We start from the raw sequence: 12,985 nt of genomic DNA, 5'->3' as shown, positions 1-12,985 counted from the left end.
GAGTTAATTTCAGGTTGCTGGGGATGTGCTTTTCCTACAGGATCCATCACCTCCTGACAGGGAGTTGTGAAGTAGAAATTAGCTGAGAAGAGAGAAAGTCTAACAGAAAAATTCTGGCTTATTTTAGCTCTTGTCCTGCTAATTTCTTTACACAAAATATTCCTTAGATATTTTAGCATTGATTCACATCATGAATGGATCACACCTTGCCAGCAGAGAAAAAAAGGTATCACGGAAATAATCCCTCCATCAAAAAGTTCTTGAGGAAGCAACAAAACACCTAAAAATATCCAAGGATGCTCCAGAGTAGTACAGGACAAAAAGGATAATGACCTTAGCAGCACCTGACAGCAGAGTAAAGTAGCTCTGACTTTACTGGATAGTTTAACAACTCTTAACCATTTAACAACAATTATCAGTTACAACTGCATTGTGTCCTTGTGCACCTGTAAAACCACAAGCTGTCTTGTTTCCCCTACATTTATACAGCAACTGGACAAAAGGTATTCCAAGGTGAACAGAACTTACCCAAACGTCTTGTAACCCTCTTAAAAATCTGCCATTATACACTGAAATAACCCCACTTCTTCAAACTTTGCTATTTTTTCATCTTGGTTCTATGTAATGATATGAAGTTGCACTTTTCATGGTTATTCAAATATTCAGGTAGTTGGAGGAGAGAAAGGGAAGAGCCATTAGGTTTGTCTTAATAAAAATCACAGTATTGGCACCACTGTTAGTGCAAAAAGTCAGAGCTTCCCAAGGGACCACCACTGATCTAAAAGCCTTTTCCCAAGCAGAGCTCTTCCTGTGTTTGCTCCCAGGATTTTCTTTGTGAATAAGCACTGCTTCAAATCCAAGCGTGTCTCCAGTGGGCTGGAAACGTGTTTGAAGGGTCAAACAGAAGTTCTACAGGCAGGCAGCACAAAACTTCAGAGATGGCAACAGGAGCTATGGCTGAGCTACTCCAGACTGGGCTCCCTCCAGGAGAACTTGGTTCTGGTAGAGCCAACATTTTTGTCTGCAGGCACTGTCTGGGAATAAAAGGGAGCGACTGGGACTGAAAGGGAGCCACTGACACAAACCAGGGCTCTCATCCCACCCACCAACATGGAAAGTGCCACAGAGACTCCCAGTGCTGCTCTAACCATTGCTCTGCAATGTTTGTATCTTGCCAGAAAAATAACAGGTGTCACAACCAAAGAGGCTTCTTTTTTTAAACCTGCAGCTACTGAAAACCCAGAAATTCAGAGAGACTGTCAAAAAGAAATGCACTTCCCTTGTTTTACTACAAAATGTTTCCCACCATTTGAGCTGCCTGCAAAAAAACCAAGTACAGGTTTTTTTGTATCACAGAGCAACTCAACCTCCACCTGCATCAGCTGCCTCCTCTCTTCCTTTCAGTAAAAATAAATATAAAAACAAAAAAACCCCTATCCACTCTGACAGGCCCTTCTGCAACTTTAAGCTGTTAGGCTGGAGGACATCATATTTTCCACTCAAGTAATCCTCTGATGATCTCAAGGCACAGATGTTTTTATAATGGCTCTAATTCCAGAGGTATTGCATTCCCTTTCAAAAGCTGCCAGGAGGATATTTGCTGAGTCAGCTGCTTACCTACAGCTGGAAGTTTTTGTTCCAATCCCTCTCCCTCCGGTCCCAGGAGAATCACCTGGATGAATGTTCTACTTCCATTATGAAAGGATGGAACTGTCCCTATATTAGTGATAATCCTAAAACATATTCAGTCATTAAATCAAGGCATTGCTTAAACATAGTGGCCCAAAATTCCTGTTATTTCAAAGGAACCCTGGAGAGTGTATCTGGCCAGACTTCACCCACTTTTTCTGGTATTACAGGTACCTATTAAATTAGCTTTTTCAAGATTAAGATGGCTTGGAAAAGTAGAGAATTAGCAGAAATTATTTGACAGTTCTTGAACAAAAACTTTGCCAAAACTTGGTACCAAATGACCCAGAATCCTACAGGAAACAGAACTCCAGGAATATTGGAACTCTTCGCTTTGGGGAAAAAAAGAAGACTTTACAAAGAGTTTACCACTGTGGGGTAATAGGATCACTAATTTATTCCATTTTCCTCTTTAGTTAAAAAAACAAACAAACCCCAAAACAAAAGCCAACAACAGCAACAACAAAAAATTCCTTTGAGGTTAAAAGTGAACAGAAAGGAAACAACAGAAGGAAGAAAGGAAACAGAGGGATGGAATGGGAATAAAAGATTGAAGGGACAAGAACAAACTGCCTGGAAGGATTGGTGTGAAAGGAAAACTGAGTTTCCTTCCAAAAATAGGAGGGAAAATATTTGGGCTAACGAACCAATAAAATCTAATGTCCATTATCCCAATCTGTCAAATCAATTCGGAACAGCACCCTCGAACTATTAAAAATAGCCCCATAAAAAGCATAATGTCCCTCAACAAGAGCAAAAGGGATGGAAAGCAAGCAAAACGACCCCATCACATTTATCAAAATCACCAAAAACATTATACACTTTGAGAAGGAGTAAAAGAATATTCACCTCTGGGCCACAAATCATTTACCCAACTGGTAGAAATAATTTACATTTCATATTTTTTCCTTCTTGATCACACCGTACACTTTTTCAAAAGGTCATTTTAATCATATTCTTCATCAAAAAAAGAGAAAAGCTTCAATTTTGCTCAACACCCAGACATTTGCACTGCTTTGGGTTGGGACTCCACCAGCCAAGAATAACTGAGGCCATTGAATTATTTAAGCAGTTGTTTGCACTCAATTAGATTTTCATGAAAGGTTAAGCAAGAGACTGATTCACAGCCCCTCCTCATGTTATGGGAGGGTTCTAACACAGGACAAGGTATTTAAAGTTCATTCATTTGAATGACTGAGCCAATACGAAACGTAAACATTTTTTCACAAGAAAAGGTATTTTAAACTTCAAATTTCATTTTCTCAACTTCCAAGTCTAACAAATTTCATTTCAAGAGAAAGTGAAAATATCTGTGCCAAAATATTTCATTTTTGAACTAAAATTTACTTTCAAAACAGAGCCTTAAATTCCCACTGTTAATCACCGTCCTCACCACATCTCCTGGGAAAAAGCTGCCCTGGATTGGAAATCTGTAGCACTGTGCTATTTCAGGAGATTTTTCACTTAATCTCTCTCACTATTTCCCCACAGCAGAAAATGAGTTTGAAGGATAGAACTTTAAAACCATGGAAGTGTGATTTTCAAGAACTTCCATGGAAAAAGGTGTCTTTTTAAATTGAGAAGCACTGTACTTATTTTCTCAAGGAGAAGTTTAAACAAACATGAAATAAACCCAAATATTTCGGACCAAGAATGGTGTTGAGATCCCCACATATGGTGGGAAATGTGGGGTAAAACCTGTGCTCATCTACACAGACACTGCAGGGGAAATGAAAAAAAAGGAGGAGAAAAAAAAAAAAAAAAAGAGATAAAGCTACTGTGCAACTCAACTCCATAATTCAATGAAACCCTGACCATGGTGAAAAACTCTGTATTATGAACAAGATTCTGATCACCATGTGCACACTCCAGCACAATAAAAGGTGAATAATTCATCATCATTTTCAAAGGCAAAGTATGCATCACTCAACTTGGGGGCAGCACGGGGGATTTCACCGGTAGGATTTTTCTTTGGGGACAGTGACAAAGTGCCGCTCACCAGCAGGAAACTGAAGCACTGAAGTGTGTTCCATGTGCCATAAATCAACACTGCAGCCACAGGATGTCTCTCTGGTACCAACATACCATCAATTTTTCAATAACCCCCTTAAATAATGGAAAACGTGAACGGCGACAACAGTAATGAAAAATGAAATGTTTTGCACGCCAAAGACTTTAGAATAACACAGTTAATATGTTGCTTCTACAGCTAAAGAAGCTTTTTTATAGAAATCTTCTCCCAAAAAACCCAACATGTTTGCCCCCCAAACAACCTGGAGAGTCTTTGTCCAGTCTTTGAGCTTGGTGGCAGCTGTTTAGGAACAACCTGGTTCAAAACAGGGTTTCTTTTGTGGTTTTAAAACTAACCAAGATAACAAGTTCTGTGTTCCAGGAACTGCTTGTACATCCACCCTAGGCTATCATTACACCTTCCCATTCCAGGGAGAGAAAAGCCTTCATGCAAAGAGACCTCTCCAGAAAAAAAATAATTTTTAAAAGGATGGTTTAGGTCCTGGTCTGGAATAAAAAAGAAAATTATTAACTGGCCATGGATGAAGTCAACATCTCCACTGCTGCCCTTCCCCAGCCAAAAGCCAAGCTCAGTCATCTCTGACCTCTTCATGTTTTCAGAATAGAGGAAAAAAAATAATACAAGGTTGTCTTAGTGGCACATCAGCAGTGAAGCACAGAACCCCTGGGAAAACTGATCCAAAGGGAGGAGCAGCCTAATCCCAGGCCCAGGGCCAAGCACGGCCACGCTGCTCCCCCAGGAGCTGGGGACAGGCAGCTCCTGTCACTGGGAACCTGCCCCAGCCTGGCAGAGTGACAGCTCTGAGCTGCCTCTCCTCTCTTCCCCAAGCCCCGTGTCCCAACAGGAAATACTTAATATCCCTCTACCACATATATTAAAGAATTCCAAATAAATAAATAAATAAGGTATTTCTTCCAAGTAGCCAACTTTACCCCTCCTCCCTCCTTCCCTTCTGTCACCCTAAAAAAAACTTAGAAATAAATAACAGACTTTTGTAATTCTTAGGAAAATAATTTCTCACCTCATGATCGTAAAAGTTGAAGACAAAGTTTTTAATATAGCACACTGCAAGTTGTTTGTTTCGAAATATTTTTGCTAAAAATCAAGCCACTAATGAGCTGTAAAATGAATCAAAATGCAATGAATACTCTTTAGAATACATCACTCACTAATTAAATGTTCTCACCAAGAAGCTTGCTTACCCAATCAGGAACTAAAACTGAGGCATGATTTTTCTAATTTTCTAAGACACAAGCTGATGGCTCCCAGACCTCCCAATGATGTAGAATTTCTCTGCATTTAAAATGGCCCAAGTATTCCTTTCAATACATTTAATATTCAGATTTTTGTATAAGCTGTTACACTGCTGATGCAGAACATGCTCCCTAAATATAACCTTTCCAGTTATTTTCTCTCATATCTGGTGTTTTTCACACATGAAGAAGTCACATCTCTCCCACATCAGGCAGTGAATCTTTCACAGACATAGCAAAGGGACCAAGAACTCTTCAGGTTGTGAAGGTTCAGAAATAACCAGGGCAACATCACCTTCTTCTCAAAAACATAATTGATTATGGATATTATTCCCTGGTCACAACCGCCTTCTTTCCCTCTAATTAAAAGCTCCTGAGGAAAAAGACATGTTCACTCTGTTATTTACTATTAGGACTCCATCATTCACAGAGTGCAAACTTCTTGACTGTGAAAACTCATTTTCAATGCAGTTCCTACCTAAATGGGAGGAAAAATATTCAAGTAGAAAGTGTTAATTACAAGGGAAATTGGAGCATGTGTTAACGAGCTACAACAATTCAGCTTGCAGCACTTTGACAAGTCAGAGCTCAGAAGTGAGAAACAATAATAGATTTTTAGTTTACTTTCCTGATGCTGTCTGCTCAGGGTATTTAAATTAACAGTGTAATAAAATATTAAACTGCCCAGCTCTCAGGGTGTGAAATCCGCAGGCCAAACACTCATCTGCCAGCATGGCAGATAATATTTTTAGACATAATATCCAATAATCTGCCACGACTGTCGCTCCGGATTGGGCTTTATCTGATGAGCAGCACCAACAGCAAGGATCTGCTCTGTGTAAAAAGCAAGCGCCACAGGGCACCTGAATAATTGCACAGCCCTTGCTGGTCACCACAGCAGTTCAGCAAGTCATGAGCAGCCTGTTTGTTCATTCCTTGCAGCCTGTAATTCACAAAGAGAATGTGGGACCCAAAGCACACGTGGGAATTTCCCCTGGGCCGAGGAGAACATTCCAGCACAAGGAGGAACACAGTGGGAGGGAAGGGTCTCAGGGCAGGGACAGGTGCACATGGACAGCAAACAGCTCCAATCCCATTGCTACTGAGGCTCTGCACAGCACCAGGAGTCACAACAGGTCATTCCTTTCATATCACCTCACCCACATTTCCAGTCACCCAGAATATTCACCCAAGTGCCTCTCCAGTTATTTGGTTAATTCACAGTCCGACAGAGCCAGTTAAGGATGCTGCAAACTCACACCAACAGTTTCGGAACATCAGCCATAGTGAAAAAAAATCAGAATTTCCAAAGGAGGATCTTTACAGATTCTCCAATTACAGTCAACCACTGGAAAACATATTTAAAAGAAAACAGAAACATGAAAATGTTTCATCCCTGAGACTGGGGAAAAAAAAAAAAATCTTGAATGTGCAATATCATCTCTTCCCTTGAGCTGTCTGACACTTCTCTGACCTCCTGATGAGCCACCTCAGTTCACAAGGCCACCTGGAAACTAACTAGGAAAAAAATGAATATAAAGGATAAAAACTTTTCCTTTGTTCAGGAGATCCACAGAATAGCACAAGAACAGCCACAGGGAAAGGGGGAAGAACCTAGACATTCAGCCACAGGCTCCTGGATCATCTCCTCTAAGGTCTCAAAGCATCTCTAACATTTGGATTGTCTTCTAATTTCCCAGAAATCAGGAAAAAATCACTCCATAATTGGTGTGTACGTCTATGATCCTGTCATACTATTTAAGAAGGAAAACACATTTTGCAATTATTCAGATTGTCAGTTATCCCCAAAGGCTAAATTTTACCTTGGCCTGCTGTTGGTAACTAAGCAGTGGGGAAAAAACAACCACCAAAAATTACAAAACTCAGACAACTCAAGGTCAAAAAATTCTAAGTGAAAACCTTGTAATAAATCACTATAAAAGTTTAGGAGAACTTCAACTACCCAACACTTCAGTTATTCCTTTGCATAATCCAGCTCTATTCTGGCTGTGAGTTTGCTGTAGCCTCTGCAATTCCACAAGAAATGATCCTGCCAGGGTGTGAACTGCCAGCTCCATCTGCAAATTTAGTCTGGCAGAGTTTGATTGAACTGATGACATTAAAGATAAATATTATATACCTGGTTATACAAAAACTCTTATTCCAATTATTTTTGTATGGACTTTATTATTCCTTCTGCTACTGTTTTATTCTATTTGAACCAATTTCACAACAGTGCCCAAGACAGCAAAGTGTTGTGAAGGAATGGTTAAAATCTTCCCTCTCACACAGGGAGTTTTACAGACATTTCTATGCCCAAGTCAATGGGAAAACTGTAGACTTCAGGAATCACATTAAGATTTACAGGAGCTCTTGGAGCTCTCAGAAGACACCTCAGATAATTCTATTTTTGGATGACTGTGAGAACCTCAATAGCTAGACAGTTTATATGACTGATATTGGAATGATGGAAAATAGAGAATTAAACTGAAAGTAGATACTGTACATGATTAATGGGAGAAAAAAACCCCATAAAACATAAAGAAGTTGAGATAAAGTTCAAAAAGAAAACTACCAGTGCAGGGGAAGAGCAAAAAACAAGCAATGAAGAAATAATAACAGACAAGTAAAACGAAATTCTATCTATGTTTATTAGGTGCAAATGTTGAAATGAGTAACTTGGGAGCCATTAGAATTCAGCTTTTCTAGAGCACATTTTCCCCAAATCATGTCCCATCAGATAGAAATCACTTCCCTCAGATTTCCATCAGAGGCAGGCCAAAGGCCCAGCTTTAGAACCTGGCAAGGAGCCTTTTCTTCCAAAGAGAAATAAACCCCCCAAGGGGTCACGGTGGTGTCAGAGCCCTTCTCAGGGGCAGCCATCAAAACAACTCCTGGCACTTCCAAGGCGCTCCACAGCCCAGAGTGCCAGGACAAGCCCCAAGTGCTCTTCAGGGGTTGTTTAATTACTGCTCCCTCACTCTGCTCTCCTTTTAGGCTCCACACAGAGGCAGAAGGATGCCAGGACTCTGTCCCTAAAGCCTCTCCTGGTTTTGGGGTCTCTCACCTGCTGTCACAGCACCACTGCAGCTGCTTGGCTCAAACCAACGAGGCTTCTGGAGTAAGAGGAAACCTCTCCCTTGAGAGCAGAAAGCAAATGCTGGGCAGAAAGTGAGCATCATTATTAATTTACAATTATTTCGTAACTTACTCCTGAAATGCCAAACCTGTTTAAAGGCCTCTTTCCTTTCCATCCCAGTGATGCTAGGCATTAGCTGCAGTCAAAACATCTAAAACTGGATGACACACTGAAACATTCTTGTTTCTTGTAGCATTTTAAGGCTGTAACTGTGTCAATTACATTTTCTAACATTAAAATTATGCAGAAAGTTAATGCTGATGTAACTTTAAAGAAGAAATTTCTGTCACAAACCACATGAACAGATCCCTACACCCTGCAAATATTTACACACAGGAGTAAATCTCTTCTTCAAAGCACTCCTACAGCTGTCAACAGGAACATCAAGGAGAATTTTACTCTTGATGAAGCACTTATCCCTGCATATAGTACAGGCACAAATACACCTAAGAGAAAAAGTTCAGCGTTTCCGTGCAACTTAGTAGATAATTCCTCACATAAGCCCTGCACCACAGAGTCCCCATCTGTGGTGCAAAGAACTATTTTCCTATTTAATTTCAATTTCACCTTTTAACTGCACAAACCTAATGGTTTCCAATTTTTCCTCCATACACATTACAAGCAAAAAGACGCTGTGGAATGTTTTTCTCTTATCTGGATATTGTCATTTTACTGTCTCAAACTTCTAAAAACAAGCTTTTGGCTAGGGAGGAAATCAGTCAGCATCAGACCTAGTGGGGAAACCCTGCACTTGCTCAATGTCTGTGGCTCTTACATAGTTCCAGATGTTCAGAACATTAATAATGCACTAACTCAAAACCTCTTTTTGAAACTTTAGAATGTGCAAATTGCATTAAAACCTCTTTGCCCTCATTAATGGTATTGTTACAATCCCAGTACTCTGGAAAATGTTTTTTGGCATTTGTTTAACTTCGTGATATTGCCATTCACTCATTTTAACAGCCAGTGCTCAAATCTTAATGCTTTTAATAGGCTGGGCTAAACAGACTACCATCCTTTGGAAATTTATTGAAGTAATTTATTAAATAAATAAAAGTTGTCTGAAGACAGCATTGCTGTTTTATTGATGGCAGAAAAACTGGGTTTTTCATAATTTATTTACAAACCTATGTTTTAGGAAAGTTTTAGAAATGAAAGTATTGGTTTTTTTCAGAGTTCTATTCATTGTCTGTCACTGAAACACTTCTTGAAAAAAAGGATTTCTACCAATCTCATGTATCTCAGTAAGAAAAGGCTCTGTCTGAAATGAAGAGCCAGACATTGAGAATTAATCACGAAATGATATCCCTCCCTCAGCCTGTCATATCTGAGGGTGCCACATTTACATCAGCCCAGGGTTTAAATCCATGTGGATACAGCCAGAGGTTAAACTGAGGTCCCTCCTGTTTATTCCAAATAATTTCCCTGAACCTGAAGATTCTCAATCTGTTGAAATGAGCTCCACACTGCTCACAGAGTTAATTAATATTGTTAATTCCTGCCTGTCTGGAGCTGTGTGAGGGTGCCAAGAATGGTTTGTCAGCACAAGGGCAAACAACACCTGCCTGAGACTCCACTGCAGGTTTGGTGGATACCTTACACAGGGAAAGGGAGCCAAGCAACAAAGAGAGAAGTTCCAGTCCAAAGGGATTTGCTGTCACCCAATCCTGGCTGTTCCCACTCAAGAAAATATGATCAGCCCAGAGGGCAGGAAAATGGGATGAGACTGACAGAGCTTGAACTCTGAACTAGCAGCTCTTAAAATTATGAGACAAATAAAAATTCAAATGTGGAATTTAGCATTTATTTTTGCAAGTGGCAAAAGTTGCTGTATATCATCACTACAACCTCACCCCAAAATTCTCAAGGGAAACAGCCAGTGGAATACAGCATTAATTGGGTACTGCTAATTCATGCAAATTATGCCACCCTCCTAACTCACATGGCACAATTTACGATCATGGAATAGTTTGGGCTGCAAGGAATCTTTAAATGTGATCCAGTCCAACCTCCCTGCGATGAGCTTGGGTTTTCAAGCAAAGACTTCTTATCAGTTCATAAGTTTTCCTGTTGAACACACTCATTCAAACCCTCTCCAGCAACAACTGTAAAAATTTTCCTTCGAAGTGTTGACTCCTCAATTAGCAGATCGAATTAACCAACAAAGCCTCGAAGGAAAACACAACAAACCAAACCCACCGACATTAACATCATTGTCCAAAGCTGCTTTCGTTAAAAAAAAAAAAAAAAAAACAAAACTACTAAGAAAGGTCAGTTAATTCATCATGATGGATTATCACTAAAATTTATAAGCATTAGCATTTTTCTCCTTGCTGGATACCCTGACTTTGATATGACACATATTGAATGAATCATCTAAGATGCAGGCACCAGGCAAGATATATCTTAATGCAGACAGGTCGGCAACATGAGCCCTAATGGGCCTTATCTTAATCTTGTTTAAAAGCATCTTAGATTTCTGAGCAATCTTTTCACCTTCTGATATTCTCTTTTATAGAGTGTTTTTGCTGGAGTTGCTACTGATTTTCACATAAATGCATTTTTGTTGCATGGTATCACCAGTTTTAGGAGCCTTAAAAATGATCGAAGTTTGGAATTTAGTGAATGTTAAGATCAAGCTGATTTTTAAAAAAGTCAGTGTTCCCCAACTCCAACAGTGACACTAAAAATTTCCATGTTGTTTGTGATTTTTCCCAAGTGAACCATGACACCTATCAAATGTGAGGGTGTACAGATAATGAATTGTTTTCCCATCCATATATTTTTCTCTATGGCACTATTAACTCCAGATATTTGCCATACATCTATTTTAAATAGTCACTCTTCAATTAAAAATATATTTACTCAAATACCTGATTAAGATAAAGGGAAATTTCTCTACTACTGTTTTTTTCCCCATTCATATTGCATCTAGTAATTCCAAAATGAAATCCAACGTACATACCTAACTAAACTCCAGCTCCATCAAATTACCTGGATAGAAGGTACTTAAAATACAGAGCATTGTCCTCAGCCTTCCAGATATGGAAAAAACCCTTTATTTTTCACTTATTCCAAAGTTGAAATTTCAATTCATAGAACAGGTTGAGCCATCAGAAAATCTGCTTAACTCATAATAGTGAGGTTCATGACCATGTGTATTAATCAGATCTTGACAGCCTTGAAAAATTCCTTTGAAGGCTGCAGTTTTTTAAAGAGAGGCAGCAATTTCCTGTGAAAATCACTTTTGAAATGCAAATATTCTGTATGATGATGAAAGAAAAATACCTTGTTTTCCCTGTACTAATATACTTACATTATTCTGTATTTTCAACATATTAATCTCAGACTTAAAGGCAACCCATTCCCAAATAAAAGTAGTAGAAAGAAAAAGGGCATCCATAGAAAAATATTGGCAATGTGATTTTAAAATATCATCCTTCAATTGTCTGCAATTTCTATTTATCAATACTTTGCTGGGCTCAGGGAAGTGTTCCCACAAAGAACAGAACACTCTCAGCGTGTCTGGGGTGACCTTTCAGTGAGGCAGAAGGGCAGGGGAGGGGGAAGGCTTCCAGAGCTGGCCAGCAATTGTTTTCCTCCTTTATTAAATGTCATTACAAAGTCCCTCTCTACTTGCAATTCACATTACTATTCTCATAAAAACTTTCATAAATATTTGTTAGGTCTGGATATGGAAGATCAACTGTTCAACATGACACACTTGGAAAGATAACACTGGAAACGGAAAGATGCTCCAGTTACATTCTTAAATAAATTGGAGATTTCTTGTCAGATCATTTCCTTTGCATGAAAGTGCACGGTTTTGTGGGGTTAAATAAATTTATGGTCAGTAATCTGCTTTTTTCAGTGGCTTACATTACCCGGTCTGATGTGGTCACCTAATGGTTACTGTCAGGAATTGCACTGTGGTTCCAATTCCTAAAGACACCCAGGCAAGAAACAACCCTCCCTTTGCAGCCTGCCAGCTAAATAACAAAATACGAAGTGTTTGCAAAAAAAGAACAAATAGTTTTTATTTCATTTTGTAAAATATTCTCTGTTTAGGAACCTTAGAGATGAGGGGAAAGTCTGAAATTCTATTTCCATCATGTTGGGGTTTTTAATAATTTGGTAGGACTTTTTTTGGAGGGTTTTTTTGAGAGGTTTTTTGTGTTTTGTTTAAGATGATTTTTAAAAATCATAAATATTTAAATTTTAGAAGTCACACCCGTGGCAAGCATTACAAGAAAAATGAGTGTGAGCCACAGAATTATAGTGCAGGTTTATATTCCTGTTCCTGACCATAAACAACAGTAACAACAAATAGAGAAGAAAGCAGAACTACTGGGAGATCCAGATTAACCATAATTAGATATCTGTTGTCAGTGAAATTAGATATTACATAAGTTTGAAATGGAGAAATTTGATTCCTTTCAGCCACTATCAGTGAGCAATTCCCCTGACTAAAGAAAAATACACTCCAATCTCCAACGCAGTGAAATGGAACAAGAAAAAAGGGAAAGAGAAATTAACTGGATGAATTCTGCATTCTGACAGCACAGAAAGAACATGCAAAGGCATTCTTGCTGCTGAGTTATACAGAAAGTATTATTTCATGATGTGATTTTTAATTTTTTTCTTAATAAACAGTTTCCAAACCTTCAGGGAAACAACATAAGGAAAAATAATGGACCTGGCTGGGTTTTTGTTAATGCTAATTGAAACAATTATCTGTGTTAATAAGAACATCTGTTGAGAAAAACCAAACATGTTCGCCCATGAAAACAAACCTGAATGCCAAGAAATAACAATATAATCCCACTGCATTAGTACAATACATTTATTTGATAAACATTTCTCTATGTTGAT

General features: G+C 38.9%; 1 protein-coding gene across 1 annotated transcript in view; it reads right to left on the bottom strand.

Annotated features, from left to right (window-relative positions):
* BRIP1 (BRCA1 interacting DNA helicase 1) overlaps nt 1-12,985 on the bottom strand; it is a gene marked incomplete at its 3' end in the record, with an annotated part of 91,489 nt that overhangs the window by 64,513 nt on the left and 13,991 nt on the right. The gene's annotated exons all lie outside the window — the stretch shown is intronic.

Source organism: Coloeus monedula (genome assembly GCF_965178545.1).
Source record: "Coloeus monedula genome assembly, chromosome: 20".
Classification (NCBI taxonomy): Eukaryota; Metazoa; Chordata; class Aves; order Passeriformes; family Corvidae; genus Coloeus; species Coloeus monedula.
This window is presented reverse-complemented; position numbering and strand designations above follow the sequence as displayed.